A 25177-nucleotide genomic window follows, 5' to 3' on the forward strand; every position below is an offset into this window, starting at 1 on the left:
ATCATACAGATCTTTCACTTCCTTCGTTAGAATCACGCCGAGATATTTTATATTATTTGTGGCTATTGAGAAGGGTGTTGTTTCCCTAATTTCTTTCTCAGCCTGTTTATTCTTTGTGTAGAGAAAGGCCATTGACTTGTTTGAGTTAATTTTATATCCAGCTACTTCACCGAAGCTGTTTATCAGGTTTAGGAGTTCTCTGTTGGAATTTTTAGGGTCACTTATATATACTATCATATCATCTGCAAAAAGTGATATTTTGACTTCCTCTTTTCCAATTTGTATCCCCTTGATCTCCTTTTGTTGTCGAATTGCTCTGGCTAATACTTCAAGTACTATGTTGAAAAGGTAGGGAGAAAGTGGGCAGCCTTGTCTAGTCCCTGATTTTAGTGGGATTGCTTCCAGCTTCTCTCCATTTACTTTGATGTTGGCTACTGGTTTGCTGTAGATTGCTTTTATCATGTTTAGGTATTGGCCTTGAATTCCTGATCTTTCCAGAACTTTTATCATGAATGGGTGTTGGATCTTGTCAAATGCTTTTTCTGCATCTAACGAGATGATCATGTGGTTTTTGTCTTTGAGTTTGTTTATATAATGGATTACATTGATGGATTTTCGTATATTAAACCATCCCTGCATCCCTGGAATAAAACCTACTTGGTCAGGATGGATGATTGCTTTAATGTGTTCTTGGATTCGGTTAGCGAGAATTTTATTAAGGATTTTTGCATCGATGTTCATAAGAGAAATTGGTCTGAAGTTCTCTATCTTTGTTGGATCTTTCTGTGGTTTAGGTATCAGAGTAATAGTGGCTTCATAAAATGAGTTGGGTAGAATACCTTCTACTTCTATCTTGTGAAAAAGTTTGTGCAGAACTGGAGTTAGATCTTCTTTGAAGGTCTGATAGAACTCTGCACTAAACCCGTCTGGTCCTGGGCTTTTTTTGGCTGGGAGACTATTAATAACTGCTTCTATTTCTTTAGGGGATATGGGACTGTTTAGAAGGTCAACTTGATCCTGATTCAACTTTGGTACCTGGTATCTGTCCAGAAATTTGTCCATTTCGTCCAGGTTTTCCAGTTTTGTTGAGTATAGCCTTTTGTAGAAGGATCTGATGGTGTTTTGGATTTCTTCAGGATCTGTTGTTATGTCTCCCTTTTCATTTCTGATTTTGTTAATTAGGATTTTGTCCCTGTGCCCTTTAGTGAGTGTAGCTAAGGGTTTATCTATCTTGTTGATTTTCTCAAAGAACCAACTCCTCGTTTGGTTAATTCTTTGAATAGTTCTTCTTGTTTCCACTTGGTTGATTTCACCCCTGAGTTTGATTATTTCCTGCCGTCTACTCCTCTTGGGTGAATTTGCTTCCTTTTTTTCTAGAGCTTTTAGATGTGTTGTCAAGCTGCTAGTATGTGCTCTCTCCCGTTTCTTCATGGAGGCACTCAGAGCTATGAGTTTCCCTCTTAGAAATGCTTTCATTGTGTCCCAAAGGTTTGGGTACGTTGTGGCTTCATTTTCATTAAACTCTAAAAAGTCTTTAATTTCTTTCTTTATTCCTTCCTTGACCAAGGTATCATTGAGAAGAGTGTTGTTCAGTTTCCATGTGAATGTTGGCTTTCTGTTATTTATTTTGTTATTGAAGATCAGCCTTAGTGCATGGTGATCTGATAGGATACATGGGACAATTTCAATATTTTTGAATCTGTTGAGGCCTGATTTGTGACCTATTATGTGGTCAATTTTGGAGAAGGTACCATGAGGTGCTGAGAAGAAGGTATAACCTTTTGTTTTAGGATAAAATGTTCTGTAGATATCTGTCAGATCCATTTGTTTCATCACTTCTGTTAGTTTCAGTGTGTCCCTGTTTAGTTTCTGTTTCCATGATCTGTCCATTGGTGAAAGTGGTGTGTTGAAGTCTCCCACTATTATTGTGTGAGGCGCAATGTGTGCTTTGAGCTTTACTAAAGTTTCTTTAGTGAATGTGGCTGCTCTTGTATTTGGAGCGTAGATATTCAGAATTGAGAGTTCCTCTTGGAGGATTTTACCTTTGATGAGAATGAAGTGTCCCTCCTTGTCTTTTTTGATGACTTTGGGTTGGAAGTCAATCTTATCAGATATTAGGATGGCTACTCCTGCTTGTTTCTTCATACCATTTGCTTGGAAAATTGTTTTCCAGCCTTTCATTCTGAGGTAGTGTCTATCTTTTTCTCTGAGATGAGTTTCCTGTAAGCAGCAAAATGTTGGGTCTTGTTTGTGTAGCCAGTTTGTTAGTCTATGTCTTTTTATTGGCGAGTTGAGACCATTGATGTTAAGAGATATTAAGGAAAAGTAATTGTTGCTTCCTGTTATTTTAGTTGTTAAAGGTGGCATTCTGTTCTTGTGGCTGTCTTCTTTTAGGTTTGTTGAGGGATTACCTTCTTGTTTTTTCTAGGGCGTTGTTCCCGTTCTTGTATTGGTTTTTTTCTGTTATTATCCTTTGAAGGGCTGGATTCGTGGAGAGATAATGCGTGAATTTGGTTTTGTCGTGGAATACTTTGGTTTCTCCCTCTATGATAATTGAGAGTTTGGCTGGGTATAGTAGCCTGGGCTGCAGTTTGTGTTCTCTTAGTGTCTGTATAACATCTGTCCAGGCTCTTCTGGCTTTCATAGTCTCTGGTGAAAAATCTGGTGTAATTCTGATAGGCTTGCCTTTATATGTTACTTGACCTTTTTCCCTTACTGCTTTTAGTATTCTATCTTTATTTAGTGCATTTGATGTTCTGATTATTATGTGTCGGGAGGAATTTCTTTTCTGGTCCAGTCTATTTGGAGTTCTGTAGGCTTCTTGTATGTTCATATGCATCTCATTCTTTAGATTTGGGAAGTTTTCTTCAATAATTTTGTTGAAGATGTTTGCTGGACCTTTGAGTTGAAAATCTTCATTCTCATCCACTCCTATTATCCGTACGTTTGGTCTTCTTATTGTGTCCTGGATTTCCTGGATATTTTGAGTTAGGATCTTTTTGCATTTTCCATTTTCTTTGATTGTTGTGCCGATGTTCTCTATGGAATCTTCTGCACCTGAGATTCTCTCTTCCATCTCTTGTATTCTGTTGCTGATGCTCAAATCTATGGTTCCAGATTTCTTTCCTAGGGTTTCTATCTCTAGTGTTGCCTCGCTTTGAGTTTTCTTTATTGTGTCTACTTCCCTTTTTAGGTCTAGTATGGTTTTGTTCATTTCCATCACCTGTTTGTATGTTTTTTCCTCTTTTTCTGTAAGGACTTCTACCTGTTTGATTGTGTTTTCCTGTTTTTCTTTAAGGACTTGTAACTCTTTAGCAGTGTTCTCCTGTATTTCTTTAAGTGATTTATTAAAGTCCTTCTTGATGTCCTCTACCATCATCATGAGATATGCTTTTAAATCTAGGTCTAGGTTCTCAGGTGTGTTGGGGTTCCCTGGACTGGGCGAAGTGGGTGTGCTGGGTTCTGGTGATGGTGAGTGGTCTTGGTTCCTGTTAGTAAGATTCCTCCGTTTACCTTTCGCCATCTGGTAATCTCTGGAGTTAGTAGTTATAGTTGACTCTGTTTAGAGATTGTTCTTCTGGTGATTCTGTTACCGTCTATCAGCAGACCTGGGAGACAGATTCTCTCCTCTGAGTTTCAGTGCTCAGAGCACTCTCTGCTGGCAAGCTCTCTTACAGGGAAGGTGCGCAGATATCTTGTATTTGGGCCTCCTCCTGGCCGAAGAAGAAGGCCCAAAACAGGACCTTTCTCAGACACTGTGTTGCTTTGGCAGTTCCCAGGTGGTACAGACTCTCACCTAAGCAGACTAAATTCCTAAGTTCCTTGGAGTCCCGGGACCAAGATGGCGACCGCTGCTGCTGTGGCTTAGGCCGCCTCCCCAGCCGGGTGGGCACCTGTCCTCCGGTCCGGAAGGTGGCCGGCTGTCCCCGGCCCACACAGGGTGCTGCCTCAGCGCCTCTGTGCTTCTGCCTGTTCCAGAAGCTGTCAGGTTCTCTGGCGCACCCTCTCACCTGTTCAGACTAATTTCCTAAGTTCGGCGGGTCTCGGACCAAGATGGCGACCGCTGCTGCTGTGGCTTAGGCCGCCTCCCCAGCCGGGCGGGCACCTGTCCTCCGGTCCGGAAGGTGGCCGGCTGTCCCCGGCCCACACAGGGTGCTGCCTCAGCGCCTCTGTGCTTCTGCCTGTTCCAGAAGCTGTCAGGTTCTCTGGCGCACCCTCTCACCTGTTCAGACTAATTTCCTAAGTTCGGCGGGTCTCGGACCAAGATGGCGACCGCTGCTGCTGTGGCTTAGGCCGCCTCCCCAGCCGGGCGGGCACCTGTCCTCCGGTCCGGACGGTGGCTGGCTGTCCCCGGCCCACAAAGGGTGCTGCCTCAGCGCCTCTGTGCTTCTGCCTGTTCCAGAAGCTGTCAGGTTCTCTGGCGCACCCTCTCACCTGTTCAGACTAATTTCCTAAGTTCGGCGGGTCCCGGACCAAGATCCCGTGGCCTCTTCATATGCATACATACATGTGCAGGAGAACACATTAAAACAACAAAGACCCATAAATTGAGTGATAAATGAAACTAATCCAAATTATCTAGTTGTATTTGCTTAGGACAGACCATTGTCTAATAATTTATATTAAATATACATTCGATTCAGCGCCTGTATTACCACAGCACAAGTAGGGAATTACATCACCAAGCAGTAGTTAAGGGGCATGGGAAAGCAATGTGCTTTCATTATAGCTGATTCCATGATAAAGCGACTTTCTTCTAGACATTTTCAGAAGACATTCTAAGAGTTGTTTCATCATCTAACTCAATTATTTTGAAGTGTTGAAGTGAGAATGTGTACAATTATCCCCTTTCACTGAGGCAGAAGCCAACAGTATGTGTGAGCAATGCATAGAAATGTATGTTAATCATTAAAGAAGACTTTAAAATGTGCATTCCAATGGCATGGCTCTTTCAGAGGGACTCTCAGACAGTGGACTTACTTTTTGTGAAAACCCAAATATTTGCCACTACAATAGACTTTAAACTGAAGGCAGATTGTCAAATAAGAAATGCAAAGTCTACAAGGTCGGTGTGAGACACTTAAAAGAGCAGCCCGAGAAACAGACCGTGCTGTTGTGACTGGAGCGCATTCTCAGAAACTGACTGTTCATCTCTGACATGGACAGCCCAGTCAGCTTCTACCCAAAACAGCAAGGCTTCCTGCAAAGATTTAAAAAAAAAAAATCTACCCAGATGAAGCTCTGACTACAGAATCTAATCCACATGGTTGCATTTTTAGACCTATTAAAGATTGACTTGCGTTTGTGTTTTACTAGCAAAATTAGGCTGAGTATAGTATTCTGTATTTCTATAGTATTCTGTATTTCACAGAGTTGGGCTGTATGTTGTTATAAGCAATATTTCTAGAAAGGGATAACATTCCCATTATTCATTACAAATTTCCCCTTCCAACTACACAATGCTCGGCCTCCTCTCCTGAAACTATTGTATAATCTGTTTCTTGGAAATTGTGGTAGAAATATATGGGGGTAGTGGAATCAGCCACTTTGTTATTATCACAATATCCTATGGTTAAGGAGGTAATGAGCAGGTGGGAAGCCTTTCTCCATTGTAATCCAAATAGAAAGCTTTAAAAATGATTTTTCATCAATGCGTAGGAACAACTTGAATGTGGAGAAAATGGTGACCTCTCCATGCTTATAAGAGATACAATCTGTCTGTTTTCATGGGTATATCCTTATTATGTCATCGCTAACTAAGTGTGTATGTGACAATATATGCATGCATGTGTGCGGTTGAGTGGCTGGTTAGTAAAGCTTCAACCTGAAGAGGCTGCTCTATTTTAAAGTACAGCATTCCTAAACGTCCTATCTGTCATCCATTTGACACCCATATTGCTGTGTGACATTCAAATGTCAGCAAGAAAAATTACGTCATTGCTTGTCAAATACACTGAAATATGACTAGGTCTAGTTGTGATCAGATAAGGAGCCTCATGCCGTTGTTTCCAATCCAGCCCCGGGGACTGCTTTCCAAGCTGGGGGAAGTGGTAAAAAGATTATTGATGGTGGTGCCAAAAGCTCACAGTTTTCCCATGCCCATCAAGTTGGGCCAGAGTCCAACAGTGGCACAGTTCAGAGCCATTTGTTCTAGTGTCTCAGAATAATCAGTTTTAAAACAGGTAAAATTTGGGTAAAGTTTAAATATGAACTAAAACTTTCCTCAGTCCTGTGTCGGTTGTCTGGTCCATTGCACTCACTGGAATCAATTGGGGTTAGGGGGCAGGGGATCCCGTGTTCGTATGGGTTTATCTCATTACGAGATGCAGACATTAGACTCATGTCTGGGTTCTGTGCAGTTCTTGCTGCCTGTCTCCCTCTCTACGCATGCCCAGATCTACACCCTATGATGGTGGTGACGTTGAATGAAATTAATTATTCAGAAACCCTGCAGCTCTTCCTCCTGTATCAGTCGCCTTCTCCTTAATTTCATAAAATGTGCTAAGTCCACTTTATCATCCATCTAGGTCAGGAAGCAGGGCCACTAGTAGGAACATGGCTTGTGCCCAAGGTCACATGACCAACAAGTGTGAAGGGGAAAAGAACAGCAGTCTCCTGGCTTAGGATATGGTATTCTTAAAGTGTCAGTGAAGGAAAAGAAAGCCTGTAAATTAGGCAACAATTAGACTCTCCTGTGCTTTCAGGCAAAGTGAAAGAGTGAGTTGTTCCAATTACCTCAATAATTCAAGCCCCGCAAATATCAAAACACTTTCATGTAGTATGTCTGAATATTTCTAGCCAAATATCTGAATAATTGCACCAATTATTCATATCATTTTGAATATATGTATAAATCTGGCCTTTTTGTGGGATGGGGATGAGGGCAGGCCCTGAATTATGTCTCCAATTTTCCAACATAAATAGAGAGTATCATTTTTCATTTTCCCCTTCTAATTTGTTTCAAAATCCAGTGGCTTTTTTTTATTAAATTGAAGTTTATGGATAAATGGGAAAATCTTTACTGAAATATGGGACTTCCCACTGTAATTTTGGTTTGAAATTGGCTGCTCACAAGCACAACTTCATATAAGCCCAACTTCATGTGACAAGACATTGCTTTCTTTGGGGGGCAGTGTTGGGAATGGGGAACACTTAAAAACATGTTTCTTCAAATCCTTTCAGCTTTTATTCTACTTAGAGAATTGAATTCTGATCCTGGATTAAATGTTTCACCTCTGCTAAAGGGGGTTATATTCAAATCAACTCAAGACAAGCCTCATATCAGGAGAGAGTTAAAATTACAGTAACTCAAAACTAAAAGAAACCCACCCCCCTTTTTTCCTGATCTTTACAAACCATTGACCTATTTCAAAGAAGAATTAAGTTCTTCTGATTTTATTCTCCTTAGCTATAGACCAAATGGCACATGATATCAGCATTAAAATAGACATTGGTCACGTTTAGGAAACAATCCACCGAAGTTTTTGAAACTATAGAAATATACATCAATTAAAACATATTAAGTGTAGTTTAAAACCTAGTGTCTATGCTAACAAAATCTGTCAGCCCAGTGTCATTTATGCTTTATAATAAATACAGTGCTGAGCCGAAGGTGGGAATAACATTACCATGGATTGACAAGTCTATTGTGTTTAAGCAGGTACTACACAGAAAGCAGGAAAGAAAGTGTCTTTGTTCACTGTGGAGTCTGTGTGCACAATGGTCTGTGGAGACAAGGAAGGAAGAGACGCAGACACAATTATGGCCTCTTTGAAAGACTGTGCTCAGTCAAGGGCCATGGCTGCATGCTCCCAAGCCTCAGCGTGCATATCTTCTCCCCTGAGTGATAACAAGGCCCTGGCCCTTCTAGTCAACTTCCTGCCTCTTGATTTCAAGACTGTTTTTTGCTGTAAAGAATCAGAGGTCCTCTCAACCCACACAATAAGGGCATGCACATACACACACACACACACACACACAGACACAGAGTGACATCACTTGGCCTTGGCTGTTACAGGTCCCATCGGTGGGATTGTCAGCATATGTTCTCTGGAGTTTCTATACTCTCCTACTGCATGGATCTCTTCAGTGTGCAATGGAGGACAGCCTTTTGACAGCAGTCTCATGGGGGAACTAGACCATATATAAGTTGAGAAGAGTTTTGTTGACTAGACATAAAAAGTATAAAAGAGAAAGCTAGTAAGAGGGCTAGCAAGTAAAATCTCTTGTCATGCATACCTGATGAGCTGAACTAGATCTCTGGAACCCATGTGCTGATGGAAGGAGAGAAACAGCTCTACAGCGTTGTCCTCTAATCGTTGCATGTCAGACTGGGTAACTGTTCCTTTATGGTAAGGCAATGTATGTATGTATGTATGTATGTATGTATGTATGTATGTATGTATGTATCTGTCTTAGTCAGGGTTTTTATTCCTGCACAAACATCATGACCAAGAAGCAAGTTGGGGAGCAAAGGGTTTATTCAGCTTACACTCCCATACTGCTGTTCATCACTAAAGGAAGTCAGGACGAACTCAAGCAGGTCAGAAAGCAGGAGCTGATGCAGAGGCCATGGAGGGATGTTCCTTCCTGGCTTGCTTCCCCTGGCTTGCTCAGCCTGCTCTCTTATAGAACCAAGACTACCAGCCCAGAGATGGTCCCACCCACAAGGGGCCTTTCCCCCTTGATCACTAATTGAGAAAATGCCTTACAGTTGGATCTCATGGAGGCATTTTCTCAACTGAAGCTCTTTTCTCTGTGATAACTCCAGCTGTGTCAAGTTGACACAAAACTAGCCAGTACGGTATCTATCTATCTATCTATCTATCCATCTATCTATCTATCTATCTCTCATCTATACCTATCTGTCTGACATCTATCCATTATCTATCTATCTATCTATCTATCATCTATCTATCATCTATCTATCTATCATCTATCTATCTATCTATCTATCTATCTATCTATCTATATGTGTGTGTGTTTCTTTAAGTAAGCAATAAATAGAATTTTAAAGAAACAGACAATGATAGAAAAAGATGCAGGTATAGCTTAATTTCTTAATTTTTTTTTACTGTTAAAACACCCCTTTATTCAGAGTATGAAAGATGAAGAAGTGCCCTAGAAATCCAAAGCTAGCAAGATACATCATAATTTTTTATTAGTTCTTTTTTCTTTTATTGGATATTTTCTTAACAGAGAAAATTCTGCTTGTTCTAAGGAGCAAACTGAGACAACTCACAATATATTACTTCAATCTAAAAAGGTCATTTTGGAACCATGTTAGAAGGAAAAGAAAATCCATTTGCCAAACTGCAATTACTAAAAAACAGACAGAACAGTTGAAAAGTTATATTTAAAGAGCCTTTCTATAATATCAGCTCCAAAATTCTGCTAACAGGAATTTTTCCCAAGAAAATGCTCAATACAGAACAGACAATGTGTGTGTGTGTGTGTGTGTGTGTGTGTGTAGAGAGAGAGATTAATAGATAATGGATAGATGACAGACATAGATCAATAGATAGATAGATAGATAGATAGATAGATAGATAGATAGTCTGAGGTTACATAATGTGTTTGAACAAGATAAAATAAAGGTTGATTTAATATATTATTGTGTGTGATTATTTATATGTATGTATTTAATAGCTGAATTTATTCCATTATATATAATGGAATATATGTTATTTATATACTTAGTTATGGCTCTCTCATATATATGTATACATATATATGTATATATGTATACATATATATCATGTATATGAAGAAATAAAATGCAACTATCAAATGACGCCTCAAAAACTTAACTTAGTCTGTACATAATTTTAATATTCTAACAGTATACAAGGTTGAACTCGGTAATATCACATAGTTATATTTGTGTTCATTAACCTCACAGTCTGGCAGGAGGAGAAAAAAATATAAATATTTATTTGAACTATGACATGTGGTTATATGTTAGCTGAAGCAACAAGATGAAAATATCATTCGTCCAAAACATGCCTTGTATTTGCTACTTCTTGCCGTGTAACAAATCAACCCCAAACAACAATCACTTATTACTACTCATATATCATTGTATGAATATGGTTAGCTTGAGTAGCTCTGCTCTGTATACTCCCAGACTTTCTCATTCTCCTTAAACCAGCAAGTAGAGTATGTACAATTTATGGCGATGTTCGAGATACATGTTGCAGCAAACAAAGGGAAGACTGAGACAAAAGACACCCGAGAATCAGTAAGACAGCAAACACATGAGAGGCAGTGGACACTGGTGAGAATGAGACACTGCACACAGGAGACCCTAAGACAATGACACAGGAGACCCTAAGACAATGACACAGGAGACCCTAAGACAGTGGACACGGGATACTAAGACAGTGGACACAGAGGACAATGAGACAGTGAACACAGGAGACTCTGAGACAGTGGACACAGGAGACTCTGAGACAGTGGACACAGGAGACCCTGAGACAGTGGACACAGGGGACTCTGAGACAGTGGACATGGAGAAAAATGAGACAGTGGACATAGGAGACACTGAGACAGTGGACACAGGGAACACTGAGACAGTGGACACAGAGGAGACTGAGACAGTGGACCCAGGGGACCCTGAGACAGCAGACACAGAGGAGACTGAGACAGTGGACCCAGGGGACCCTGAGACAGTGGACACAGAGGAGACTGAGTTGGTGAATACAGGGAAGTTTCTTCATGTCATTTTTTGTGATTATTGAAAACCCAAAATGCCCTAAGGTGTATAGGTGTCAACATTAGTTGGCCCAATGGTAATATTTACTGTAGATTTACCATTTTCACCCTTCATTTTTCCTCAGCATTTTACCAATGAAACCATAATTCTTTTATGATCATATGACAATACAAAGTTAATTCTAATATTTCAAACAACTAAATGTTCACAAATCTCCTGTCCAGTGTCTTCTTTTTGGGAGAGAGAGAGAGAGAGAGAGAGAGAGAGAGAGAATGAATGAAGAAAAGGGAAAGTACAAAGGTACCATGCTACATCGTCTGTAAGTCAAAAGACACAGTCCCTCCTTCCATATCCCCATCTCCCTTTCAACAGAAACTCCCTCTTGTTGATCTACTCAAAGTAGTAGAGATTATGGGGCATCTACCAACCCATGTCTTTCACTTATGTTTCTTCATTCAAAAAATAAAAATACTACACATCAAAACAATGCCAGTTTATTTGTAGCAACAGACATCCTGAGTTTTACTTTCATATGTATATGCCCAACAAAGAGCTAAGGGGTTGAAAAATCTCAGTAGTTCACACTGTGAGATTTGTTTGCTCTTTTCTGATGTGAGCTCTGCCTGTGGCACATGACAGGAATTTGTCATCCCTCCCTACTTTTCTCCTTTTCTCACAGGTAAGTCTTTCTTTCATTTCCTAAAAGAAGGCATCGGGCTCCCTGTGCCCTCCAATTTTGGAATGTCATGAATAGCCTGAGTGGAACATGTTTCTCGTGAATCACTTTCTCAATTAGGCTAAAATAGGAAAGACAAGAAACTTGAGAAGGAAACCCGCATCTCTCTAGCACTTCGCAGCAGATGTATTCTATTTACTCTTTATTTTATTGCTTAATGACTGGATCTGAAGTAATTGCACCATTTGACAGATATTTATTTGTAAAATGTGATTCATTCAGGCAGACACTTGGAGAATGATTTTCATGCCAACAGTTAAAATTGTGTAGGCTGGGGACCTGCTTCAAAAGATGCAAACATGCATGTAAATTCCATGCATCAAGCACACATCCACTTTCGGCTCTTTTAATTTTAGAAATATCTCCGTTGACAATGAGTGCTAGTGAGCCAACTGGGGACTTCTGGACCTTAATCAACCACAATCACTGGCACAGCTCAGAATTAATTTCCCAACCATGAATCACCTGCAGACAATGAATCACGTTTTAGAGGATTTTGCCAAATAAAATAATCCATCATGTCTTGTACAACTTGTGAGGACAGAGCCATGGAAATTCATTTGACTAGCATAGTTGAAATAGTGAGAGGGAAAAGAATGCTGTGGAATAGTGGAGCAAACGACCACTGCCTGTGAGATGTTTTAGAGAGCAAGCATAGACAGTACCACTCACTGTTTACCTAGGAACTCAGAACTTTATCTTTCAGTGCCTAATTCAGACAAAACTGGAATGAAGAAATTTTAAAAGTTATCAGAGTCTTAAAGTGGAAAAGCATTTTAAAGTAAAACAACCATGTTGCACACACTCACACACACACACACACACACACACACAACACACACACACACATACACACGCAAATGCACATGTACCTACATGCACACACAGAGAGACACACATACACACACATATGCATACAAATGCACATGCTCACACACACACTCACACATATATGCATAAAATGCACATGCTCACACACATTAATTATCTATATGATTATTTTAATGACTACTTCTCTAGATTTAAAACAATGGCACAAACTACTTCTATTGGTTTTTAAACATGAAAAAAATTGTTCTAAATTTTGTTCTAAAGAAATAAAGTATTCAACATCACACATAGGTAGTGGTGAATGAGAGTAAGCCCCATAGATTCATGTTTGAACCAGTTGGTTCCCAGTTGGTGGAATTCTTTGGATAGTGTGACTGGTTGTAATCTTACGGTAGTTTGTGTCACCAAAATTTTTTTCACAGGAATAACTCTAAGTACATAGCTTCTGGGAACCTGCCCCTATTGGTTCTGATTGGTAACTAAAGGCACCTGCAGCCAATGGCTGGGCAAGACAGACAGAAGCAGGACTTTTAGAATTCCAGGGCTTGGGACCTAGGGATGAAGGAAGAGGGAGAAGATTCACCATACAAGCTTGGTGGGCATGGCAGGTACCTGTTATTACACCTCTTTGGAAAGCACAAACTAAATTCATGAGTCAAGCTAGCTGGTTCGCATAGCTGGATCCAGCAAGCTCCAAGTGCTGCAAGAGACCACTCATCCATGAGTAAAATGGAAACTGATAGCGGAAAATGCTGGCCATCAACTTCCAGCTTCACATGCATGTACAAACACATGTTCATGTCCACACATGCACACACATATATGTATGCCCTCAGACATGTGAAGATGTTCACCCCAAAACACATACACACCACATACACAAGGAATAATAGGTTTTTATTGCTCTCAGTTTTAAACTAAAACATTCAAGCATTAGAGGCCTTGCCAGTACAAATGCTAGCATACTATGCTCATTTAATCCTAAAAATTGTATATGATAGACACTCCATTTTAGAGATAAAAAAAATCAACTTACCCCTAAATCACCTACTTAGTCTCACAGAAAATAAAAAGTAAGCAAGAATGATCACCAAGAAAGAACCATAAATAATAAGAATTTGTGAGTTCATTATTAGAGAAACGTCTGAAACTCAAACTACTTCGAATATCCTTTCTAGTTATTGAACATTACCATATAATAAATTGTCATCATAAATTCACTCAATGTTCGCACACACAGAAGAGAGAAGTAAGATTCATGTATATGCCACATTTAATGTATATAATATGCATATAATATATAATAAGTATATAATAATTTTCTAGACAGGAAGTCCCATGCCATTTTATATATGAAAACTCATACACCAGCCTCTAGAGCTCCCATGGTCACCCATAGGCAGATGAGTCAACCACACTAAACATGAAGGTCATGGAATGACGTCAGGAATAACAACTTCTGTGACCCTCATGTCCTCTGCCTTCACTCTGCACTTCCATTCCTGATGCCTGTCTGTCATTCCAGATTGTCTAACTGCCTGGCTTACATTTCTCTTCCAGAGTTGCATTACTATAATGAGTGCTTTGAATGGTCTGTGTTCAGCCGAAACCAACCAAGGTTCTCAGCATATCTATCTGACACTGGCCCAGTACCTTTCAGCTCCCTGTCAGGTGTCCTCAGAGATCTATAAGCAAGTTATAAATTAGGCACTTTGGACATTAACTGAAATTGTTCCAGTTTCAAAGATGCAAACTCAGACTCTATAATTGTTTGATCCCAACTCTTATTCTCTGTCTATTGCTTTAATATCACTCAGCTATTTGAAGAAATATGATACAGAGTCCTATAGGGTTTTATGTTGAGCAGGTAGTAAAGACACCACCCTAACCAAACCTATCCTTACATTCTTGGACTTCCTGGCCAATAGCTTCAATTCCCTCACTCATTCTTTCTCCTGTCCTTGTTTTAATATTCAGATACCCCTACACACCATGCTGACAGAAACACATGACCAAAAGAACCACAGTCACAAAACTCAGGCACTATTGTGAATGTCAAGAAGTTCATGCTGACTGGAGCCTGATATAGCTGTCTCCTGAGGGGCTCTGCTGAATCATGTTTGGTGACATTGCTGATCTGGACTGCTGGGATCCTGACACCAAAGATTGGAATTGCCCTGTAGAACTACTTCTAAACAGGTCCACAGTCCCTCATTCTATTTACCATCTTCTCTCCCCTACCTTAGGACAAGAGGCTGGGGTGGGGTGGGGTCAAAGCATTTAATAACACCTATTAAAGTGGGTTTTGAAAAATCTAAGCCTACACTCTCCCTGGTACATTCAAACTTGGGTGTTCCGATCAGAATATGTGTCCTCCATTGGTGTACATTCTTTACACATTGTACTTGGTTTCACAGGCTATTGTCTTCTAAGTGTATGATGTCAGTATCCAAGTTTCTCCCAGTGCTCCCTCTCCTGTAGCACCTTGTCACCTCCCCAGAAAGTTTTGCTCCTATTTTTATGTCATACTATTTTATATATTTATATAAAATCAAGGATCCACAAGTCAGAGAAAATATGCAATATTTGTCATTCTTAATTTGACTTGACTTCTTTAATATGATCTCTGGTTTCATTCATTTTCCTGCAAATGATATCATTTAGTTCATCTTACTAGCTACGTAGAGATCCACAGTAGGCACGTATTATGTTTTCTTTCTCCACTCCTTCACTGACGGACATCTAAGCAGGCAATGTGAATTAAGTGATTAAGAACAGTGTTGCAATAAGCATTCATGTGCAGGTTTCTGTGATGTGCACACTTGGGTCATACGGTAGATTACTTTTGTGAAGCCTTCCCCACATACTGATTTCCATATTCTATGTTAACTTACATTCCCACTAACAAAATACTTTACCCTTTTCTTTGCAACCTCTTATACATTTGTTGTTACTTCATATACTATGATCCACATACATGATATCTCTCCAAATAGCTCCTACTCTATAGTTTATTATAACAATAATATAAGTTATAGTATCCTACTCTTGGTGCAATTCTTTCACCCATCTTCACTCATGCATGTATGAGATGTTATGGTGGTTTCCTTCTGCTGGCTTCTTGAACACTCTCAAATCTTCAGGACTATGATGTTTGACGGCTTTCAATATATCTTTGGACTATAATTATCTCAAGTAAACTTACAAACATTCCTTAGTCTATGAATATTATTCCTTAGTTTTGATAACCAAGATAGTTATACAAATCTACTTGGTATCACAAATAAATGAAATTAGACAAGTATCTAAATGTTTAATCAAGCCACATCACCCCTGTGCTCTCTTTTGCCATAGTCCTCTCTTACATGAAGTGAACATAAGAGCTCTAGCCTGCAGTTTCCCTCATGCAGGCTCTTGTGGTGGGAGTTATGTGAGAATGGTGACCACAAACACATTAATCTATCAACTGGTTCTATTCTTTATCCTACTTCAAACCTGTCTCGAGGGAAGGGGGTATATACCATAAGAAGTAGTGTTCCCATAATAGTGATCCATTCGAACAATGTCACTGGTCACTACTTCTCATTTCTTATTTCTCCTACAATAGACCCAATGACTTCTGTGTAATAGCACCATTCACACTGAGATGAAGCTGGACATGGGAGCCCATGCCTATAGCAACAGCTATATATATATATGGGAGGCTGCAGAAGAACCATCACTTAAGGTCATGTGTTCAAAGACCAATCTGAGAAACATAGCAAGATCCTATGTTGAGAAATGTACTAAAATGTTAAATATGTTTGTCTTAGTTAGGTTTTCCATTGCTATAAAAAGACACCATGACCCAGCAAGGCTTATAAAGGAAAACATTTAATTCAGTCTGGCTTCCAGGTTCAGAGATTTAGTCCATTATCATATTATCATCATGGCAGGAAGCATGGTGGCATGCAGGCAGACATGGTGCTGAGAGTTCTACATCTTGATCTGAAGGTAACAGAAGGGGACGGTGGGCATAGCTTAAACATATATAAGACCCAAGTCTACCTCTACAAGGACACACTTTCTGCAACAGAGCCACAACTACTCCAGTAAGGCCATAACCTCCTAATAATACCACTCCCTATGGGTCAGGCCTTCAAACACATAAGTCTATGTGGGTCATGCCTATTCAAACCACTACAATATTTTAAAATAAGAAATGATGCCCCTCCTTAGAAGTGGGAACAAAACACCCTTGGAAGGAGTTACAGAGACAAAGTTTGGAGCTGAGATGAAAGGATGGACCATGTAGAGACTGCCATATCCAGGGATCCACCCCATAATCAGCATCCAAACGCTGACACCATTGCATACACTAGCGAGATTTTATCGAAAGGACCCAGATGTAGCTGTCTCTTGTGAGACTATGCCGGGGCCTAGCAAACACAGAAGTGGATGCTCACAGTCAGCTATTGGATGGATCACAGGGCTCCCAATGGAGGAGCTAGAGAAAGTACCCAAGGAGCTAAAGGGATCTGCAACCCTATAGGTGGATCAACATTATGAACTAACCAGTACCCCGGAGCTCTTGACTCTAGCTGCATATGTATCAAAAGATGGCCTAGTCGGCCATCACTGGAAAGAGAGGCCCATTGGACTTGCAAACTTATATATGCCCCAGAACAGGGGAACGCCAGGGCCAAAAAGGGGGAGTGGGCGGGTAGGGGAGTGGGGGTGGGTGGGTATGGGGGACTTTTGGTATAGCATTGGAAATGTAAATGAGCTAAATACCTAATAAAAAATGGAAAGAAAAAAAAATTCAGTTGCCTGCCAATCCTGTGTCCTGTGAGAATCAGCTGCCAGCTCAGCCCTAAAACAAATAAAAATACTAAAAAAATAAAATAAAAAAAAAATAAGAAATGAAGTGATGTAACCTAGAGCTGATACTGACAACATATGGACACAAACAAAACAAAATGATTCAAACATCAAAATAGAGGCTGTCTACATTAACTGCATAGAAAACACATATCTGACCATGATCCTTGCAGTCGTCCCACTGGTTGTGCATTTTCACACATCAGGAAGAATGCTGGCACTATCTGCTGAGCCTCATAGATGTAAAAAATGTGGAAATTAATGACATATTCTTCTAGGGATCTGATGGAGAAAACTCTGGCTGCTGGTTTCACGTGAACAGGGTCTGGTTGTAGACTCAAACACAAATGTTCGTTTTCTCTTTTTTGCCTCACTCACTGCATTATTAATTTTTTTACCTTTGTAAGATTTGTTTACAAAGGCAATTGACCTACAAGCTACCTTAATACATTGTTTTTACATCCAAAAAATGTTTCAACAATATAATGTAATATCTGAAAGACCCACAAATCCCAGTGTTCATGAAAGTTTGAAAAGTTTTGCCTTGTTCTGTTATTCTTCTGAAGGAAGAATGTCTAGTCTACATCAGCACCACAGGGATGTCTCATATCTTCCACGAATTCTCTCTCAAAATGTATGTGAAACCATAACATTATAGATTACTTACTCCCCAGTGAACTTTTCCTGACAGTGATCTTGCTAATCACCCTGCGGGTTTAATGAGCACTACCTTTACTTGACACTGTTGGGCAAATCTTTATGCAGTATGACTGCTCAGAAAATGTCTGCCTGCTGTAGTGCTAGTGGGTTTCCTCCTCTAAAATCTCACAAGATTGCTTGTGGTAATGTTTTGGTTTAGTGTTGATGGTGTGCTTGGTTCAATAAATCAATCAGCAAATGTTTATGTAAGGTTTGAACTATCAGTACCGATAGATTGACAATCCCCTTTACATTAATCAATGTATTGTTTGGAAAGAGGCCATGAAGCCCCTTGGCTGACCACTGTGATTACATCCTACTGCTTCTGGCCCTTTCCAAACAGCAGATACCAGTTAATCTACCCTCAAGTACCTATAATGAACATATGCATGTGTATCTTCTGGTCTACTGAATCAACGTATCAACATTCATTCTCTTCTCTCTCTCTCTCTCTCTCTCTCTCTCTCTCTCTCTAGCTTGCAACTCAGTCCAGCCTAGAACTCATGACCAGCCCTCCTTGACTGGTTATACAGTCAGGTGCCACCATGCTCAGTGTCCTTCATCATCTTACACACTCTTCGGCTTTTCAATACCATACTGTTATATTAATACCTAGCATTTGTATAAAATTGCATAGCTAATAATATATTTTGATTCTTAATCTTACTGAAGACACTAATAGTTTTTCCCCCTTTTATAGCCAAAGGTCTTTCTCCAGGCTCACTATAATTCTTTGCCCTGTGTATAGTAGGTTTGAGAATGTTGTCAATGTATAGATTGCCTGATTACACAGTGCCCTAGGCTTGTTCTTACCATTGTATAAAACTAGGCATGATGGTATATGCCTGCAATTCCAACTCTTGGATGGTAGAAGAAGGAGAAGTATTAGAAGTTCAAGATCATCCTAATCCATCTAACAAGTTCAAGGGCAGACTGACCCACATGAGAATCTGCCTCAAAAAACAAAGAGAAAGAATGAAAGGAAGGAAGGAAGGGAGGGGAGGAGGGAGGGAGGGAGGGAGACAGCAAGGCAGGCAGATTATGTTTTAGAAATAGGATTGATAGTAAAGAAAATAGCTTTTCACTTCAAAATTTAATGTTTTATACTTTTATCTCATTCTAAACCAGAATCTTGGGCCTGGTGCATTTCTGGGCCCTTTGCATATATTTCTGGATTGATTATTTTAGAGTTTTCAGTTCTTCTTAGGTCACAGGAGTCCTCCTGGTAGTGTATGTAGGCCTGATTCAGGCAATGGTTTTCAGAGCATGTGTGCTTTGCTATATTCAAAAACAATGTCCACCCTTTGACTCTTTTTTTTTTTTTTTAACTGCAGGATGCCAATGACCCTGCCATTCCATCCAGTTCATCATTGACCTTCGTATCACTAAATTTAAAGATGTGTTCCCCTCTGCTGAAGGCTCAGGGACCATTGCAGAAGGGGGGTTAACAGCCTGAGGCTCTAGATGGCTACAAGAAAACATTATTTTCTGGACCTAGCAGGGCAATTTTACATACCAACTCATGGTGGTTGCTACAGCACACAGAGATCTATGCAAGTCCAAGACAGAACAAATCTCACTAGGAGCACACAATCCCACCCCCAGCCATGGAGCTATTGGCAGTTGTTAGCTGCTGGCAGAGGCAGACAGAGTTCTCTCTGAGAGTGTAGCCCCTAGTCTGTCAACCACACTCTAGTGTATGACCACAAATCCAAAAAACATTTGTGCATCACAAATTAGTCTTAAAGAAATAAAACCACAAAGTTGAATGGAGTAGGGAGGGGAGTGGATCTAGGGAGAAGTGGTGCTGGGGTGAATACAATTAAAGTACATTGTATGGAACTGTTGAACAACTAAGAAAACATTTATTTGTTTTACAAGTGTCTCAGGAAAGCACTCTATGACTAAGCTGTACCCTGTACCTGCTAGAAGTTTCAAAAACACTACTTGAATAAACCTTTTTTTAAAAAGTTCTCTTTGTCTTTGAGCTCTCAGGAAGCAGAACAATATAGTGGTTAAACAAAGCGTGGAAGTGGAATTGGGTTATGAGATGCTATGGTTTGGAGCCTGAGCATCCTCTAAGACTCGCATGTCAAAGCCATGATTCCAGAGAGCCAATATTAGCAGGTGGAGTCTCGTGGGTTGTTTTAAATCTTGGGGCACACCATCGGAAGGGATCACATGAACCTGGTCTCTTCCTCTCTCCCTCACTTTCGTATAACAGCCACGAGGTAAGCAGCTTTGCCTCATCAGGCACACCTGCCTAACTATAGGCCCAAGAGCAATAGACCTCATTGATCATGGGCTAAAGCCTCCCTACATATGAGCCAAGACAAATAGTTTCTCTTCTTAAGTTCCTTATCTCAGGTATCTGCAACAGCAATGGAAAACTCACTCTTCTGGACCACTACATCTGAGACCCCAAGCAAGGTGCAACGTCTTGCTTCATCCATAAGATAAGGATGATAGTAGTGGGAGACAGGAGATGGCACAGCACTTAAAGTACTTGTGCTGTAAGCAGCAGGCCTGATGACCGAGTTTACATTCCCAAAACACATATCAGTGCCAGTGGGTGTACTGGCCTGTCTGTGCTTCCAGCACTCAGGAGACAGCAATGGGAAGTTCCATAAGCAAGCTATATAGCTAGACTAGCTGTGTCATCAAGCCCTGGAGTTAACTTAGAAACCCTGCCTGGACACATATGAGAGAGGGTGCTTGAAGAAGACTCCTGACACAATCTCTAGCTTCCATATCCACACACACATGTATACACATCCCCCCACACCTGGATATCCACACACACATGGAAATATTCTCAGAAAGAAGGGATAACAGTAGTATCTCCATCATAGAATAATCGGGGCTATTGGATGAGTTAATAGGAGCAAAGATATGAGGAAATATCTATCATGTTAGATCTACAATTGTTAGTGAGGTTATTAGTTTGTGTCCTAGTTATCTAGCATACTACTAATTATTTTCCCCTTTAGTCAAATCTTTTCATTAATATTTGTGGTTCCTCCTGTACTTAAATATCAACTCCATTCATATCTCTCCTTCACAGGTCCTTCCTTTGAAATCTTGGTCATCATGTACAATTTCCTTCATTATATGTCCACTTTGACAAGTCATGTACCTGTTAAACTCAACTTTCCCCCTCCCAACTGGTCACCTCTCCATCCTTGCTGAGGAAGCACACCCACTATTGAAGCTAGAATGCTGATAATAACCTTCTGTGATGTTAGTACTGATGTTCAAGCCCTGAGCCATCAACATCCTGTCTCTGTTTTTACCCATATTCCTCAGACCTTGTAAATGTCTGTTACCTGCCATGTGAACTATTGGAAATTTCAACTGACTTGCTTCTCAGCCCTCTGACCTCTTTAATTCCATTGTCTATGTACCTGGGAGAACAACCTTTTCAAACATGAGAAGGTCTTATACTTAGAGAATGCTGATGCCTTCTTTTCTCTCTTATAGTCAAGATGAACTAACTCTGGCTGAGCTCATAAGATGTTTGTACCTCAATTTTAAGTTACTTTGTTCTCTCTGCTGCTTTCTTCCTGAAGGTATTGGCCATTGTTTTATCTTATGAAAACTTTCCACTCTTCTCAGGGCAGAGCCTGTGTACATGCTGGTCCTCCTAATCACCCCATCGTTTCTGTTCTTTGTGGCTTCTAGACTCTTGCGTCACATTCTCAGGAAACCATCCTTTGATCTTCATGGCCAGATATGTCCTTATATCATTCTTGTTTGTGATGTTTAACATGATTCTGTTTTTATATTTCTTTATGGCATGCTTAGGTTTTGTTTGTCTTATAATAAACTACAACTTCTGTGAGCCAGTATCTTCAGGAGACAATCCTGCAACTGAGTGGTCAAGATTTCACATATTGATATTATAGCCTTTGGGGATTCACACCCCCCGCCCCCGGCAATCCTCTGAAACCATCTTTGTGGCTATAGAATGATGCCAGGAACAGCATGAGCCTCATCCCGTAGAAGAGTTATCTATATGATGTGCACAAGCTAATTCCAACACAGTTGCTCATAATTGTGATTAAACCATAGTATTCTTGACTAGACATGGCCACAGAAATTAAGTCAAATGAATTAGAGAGTTGTTAGGCTATACCTTACTTGACTGATGTAACTGCAGGGAAAGAGCATTTCAGCACATTCTCTCCCCCTTAGAATTCCTTAGACTGCAGTGCCTGAGTCCACTCTACTCACAAACAACATCATAAGACACAAACATGACAGGGCGACTTTTATTAACTGTGCAGTATTTGCATTCAAGTATAGAGTCTGCATTTGAAGGCTTTCTTCCTTAAAGAAATGACTGTTTCAAATTATGATGACTAAACACAGACTGCAGATACTCCCAAAACCACAGCAAGAGAACAAGCTGGGAACTGCATTATTTTATCTTCAGAATAGCCAGAAATATTTCAATCTTCACTCTTTTGATGACTTCATAGAGAAATAACTGTGTGGTTGACTTTACAAAAGAGAGGAGAAATTAGAAAGGGAGAAAGAGAGAGAGAGAGAGAGAGAGAGAGAGAGAGAGAGAGAATGTTCCAGCCTTTACTTTTGAATTTTGAGACTACATCACAATACCTAAAGAAGAAAAGAAATTGTTTTCTGGCTTTGATGTTCAAATGTCAAGACAATAATTTTTTCTGTTACAAAATGATGACTGTCTGGAAAATATTTTTTCTATTAATATTATAGGATTTTTAGGTCTTTGGACAGTTCATTTGAATGGCCACAAGAGAGCAGTAAGAAATTAAAGCTCACTCAGTGACTCAGAGTCACACTGATGTGGGCCCTCTGCTATTAGGAAAGTTTGAAAGTCCGATGGACTTCATGTTCATGGACTTGGAGAGGCAGTCCGGGAGTCCATTCTCCCCCTTAAAAGCTATGTAGTCAAGAAGGTCAATGCCGACACGATCAACAAATTATCAGGAAAGAACCTGGAATTAGACCTTCAGGAAACCCATATTCATGTGTGAAATGGAAAAATATTCTCGCCTAGAGCTCAGGGGTGTCTTGAGAAGTTTCTGCCCTGTCCCTGTGGAATATACAAGACACAAAGGTATGTGGTACAAGACAGAGTCCCACAGGGCAGGCCTGGGCATCCCTTAGAACATGACCAGTATTTTCAAATGTTTGCAACCAGGAATGTTTTACAGTTCTAATTCTACCTTTTTCTCTTATAGCTTAACTATCATATAAAGTGGTGTTTGGAGGATATCGTGATAGTTCTTAAACCTCTTCCCTAACTCTCTATATTCTCTACCCTCTTTGCTCACACTAGCTTTGCCATGTATGACTTAATATGTTGAATACCATGAATTTTAAAAGCGAATTTAAAAAAAATGAATTCACAAACGGCTAGGAACAGAATTAGTATATGAGAAGTTACTATAAATCTGTTCAAGAAAAAGTTGAACAGCCAGTAAAATAAAATAGAATTACTCCAAGCTCACGAAATTAGAATCACAGTCAATATGCATGTGAAAATTGTTTGTGCTTAGTAAATGGCAGAATGTTGTGTTAGCAGAGTTTGTGCTGAAAACAGCACGATCCTGATGCTTTGTATTAACAGAAAGATGACACAGCCTGTGGGGCAGATGTGGAAGCAGCTAGAAAGTAAGGTAGAGCGACAAGCTTTAAAATGTGCGTTTCCTTTAACGGAGACAATTCCTCGCTGGGAATTAACACTGTGAAAACAACCCGATGAACTCAATGTAGAGGCTTCAATAGTAAAAGAGAACTGGAAAAAAATAAAAATTGTGTTTCAAAGAAATCAAATTTGTAAAAATAAAGGTATAGAGGTGCAGCAAGACTTTGACAAAAGACACTGACAATAAAATACACGTACACGTGCTGGCCCTGAAAACACAGGAGGAATTTTAATTCATAGTGAGTATTAAACGCCATAAGTGATACAACACAGGAAGAAACTGTGCTTGGCTACATAGGAAAATATCTGTATGTTATTTTCAAAGTAGCAATCCCCCCTGGGAATGAGTCTTAAAAATGATTTGTTTCTGTTTTCTTCCACCGTTTCGTTTCCCCGAATGCTTTGGTTTTAAAACAATTAGTGTGTTACTTTCAAATTCAATAAAACACACACACACACATACACACACACACACACACACACACACACACACACACACACACACACACAAAATCTATTTCTATGCTCTAGGAAATTCTCAGAGAATCTTAAAAGTTAGTTTGATAAATCTAAAAAATGCTTAAAATATGATCTCCAGTTACCAAGTGACAGAGAGTAAAAATCTATTAATTAAAGTCAGCATATGTAATTTACAGATTCTAAATAGTAAGAAAGAAAACTATGTATTGAAATTTTTCCAAAGTAATTATAGATGGTATTCAGTCAACTTACACATTTAGGTTATTTTGTAAATCAGTTCAGATTATCATATTTTAAGTATAAAAATTTTTGCTTTTCAAAAGAAATACGCTCTTCCTTAATATTCTATTTATGGACAAGCCAGCAATCTGGCATTTAAGCAATTTTAATTTTTTTCTAGATGTCTTAACTGACTGTCTGCTCATTGATTTTCAGTCATATATTGAACCTGTAACTACTATAATGAACTACATTTCAAAAGGACCTTTATTTAATGTGACCTCTGTCTTGCTGAGAATAGCTTCCTTAATGATGAGTCAGAATTTAGAGAAGGTATAATTGTTTCATATTTGGAAAATAATATGCTTCTCAACATAACCCATGAGCAATTATTATTTTTGACCATTTGAATTACTTCTATATTTTAAAATCATGAATTATCACATATTTTCTATGAAGCCACTAATATATCAGATTTAAACCATCACTGCAAAATACATATTATTACCTCTAATTTATGTTAGTGTAATCATAGTAAGTACAACCCGTTGTCTATCATGACTTACGTGAAGCTGGAAAGAATCCCATGTGTGAACGCTCTAGTTCCTAGAGGAATTTCATGCTTCCTTGGAAGAGACACTTTTCCCCAATTAATCATATGTGGTGGTCCATTTCCTTCTATTAGGGAACCCTCCTAGGCAGGAAAAAAAAATCTATGACTTTCTTCCTGGTTATAATTTAGAAGAATGAGAGGCAGACTATGGTAGTGTGTACAAGGCAGGCTGGACCAAACGCCAGTTCCCCAGGCTTCTCCTTGACTTCCACAGATGAAGTGAAAAAGCTGACGTTCTTGCACATGTTTCTGCGTTCTCTGGTTTCTAGTCTATGGATGAGAATTCATGTTCTCACTGGCTTTTTTAGTTACCCTCTTTTCCAATGAATTTTATCT

The 25177-nt window shown here is 39.6% G+C and overlaps 2 long non-coding RNA genes across 3 annotated transcripts in view; one reads left to right on the plus strand and one right to left on the minus strand.

Moving 5' to 3' along the window:
• Gm33206 overlaps positions 1–24916 on the minus strand; it is a 128723-nt gene extending 103807 nt beyond the window's left edge. For both annotated transcript variants that reach the window (XR_880724.2, XR_880723.3), the window contains exon 1: positions 24795–24916. This is a non-coding gene — a long non-coding RNA (predicted gene, 33206). The remainder of the gene's footprint in view (positions 1–24794) is intronic.
• The window catches only part of Mannr (Mecom adjacent non-protein coding RNA), a 33175-nt gene continuing 30703 nt past the window's right edge, over positions 22706–25177 (plus strand). The window contains exon 1 of the long non-coding RNA NR_110437.1: positions 22706–22938. This is a non-coding gene — a long non-coding RNA (Mecom adjacent non-protein coding RNA). The remainder of the gene's footprint in view (positions 22939–25177) is intronic.

This window comes from Mus musculus, chromosome 3 (assembly GCF_000001635.26).
Source record: "Mus musculus strain C57BL/6J chromosome 3, GRCm38.p6 C57BL/6J".
NCBI lineage: Eukaryota > Metazoa > Chordata > Mammalia > Rodentia > Muridae > Mus > Mus musculus.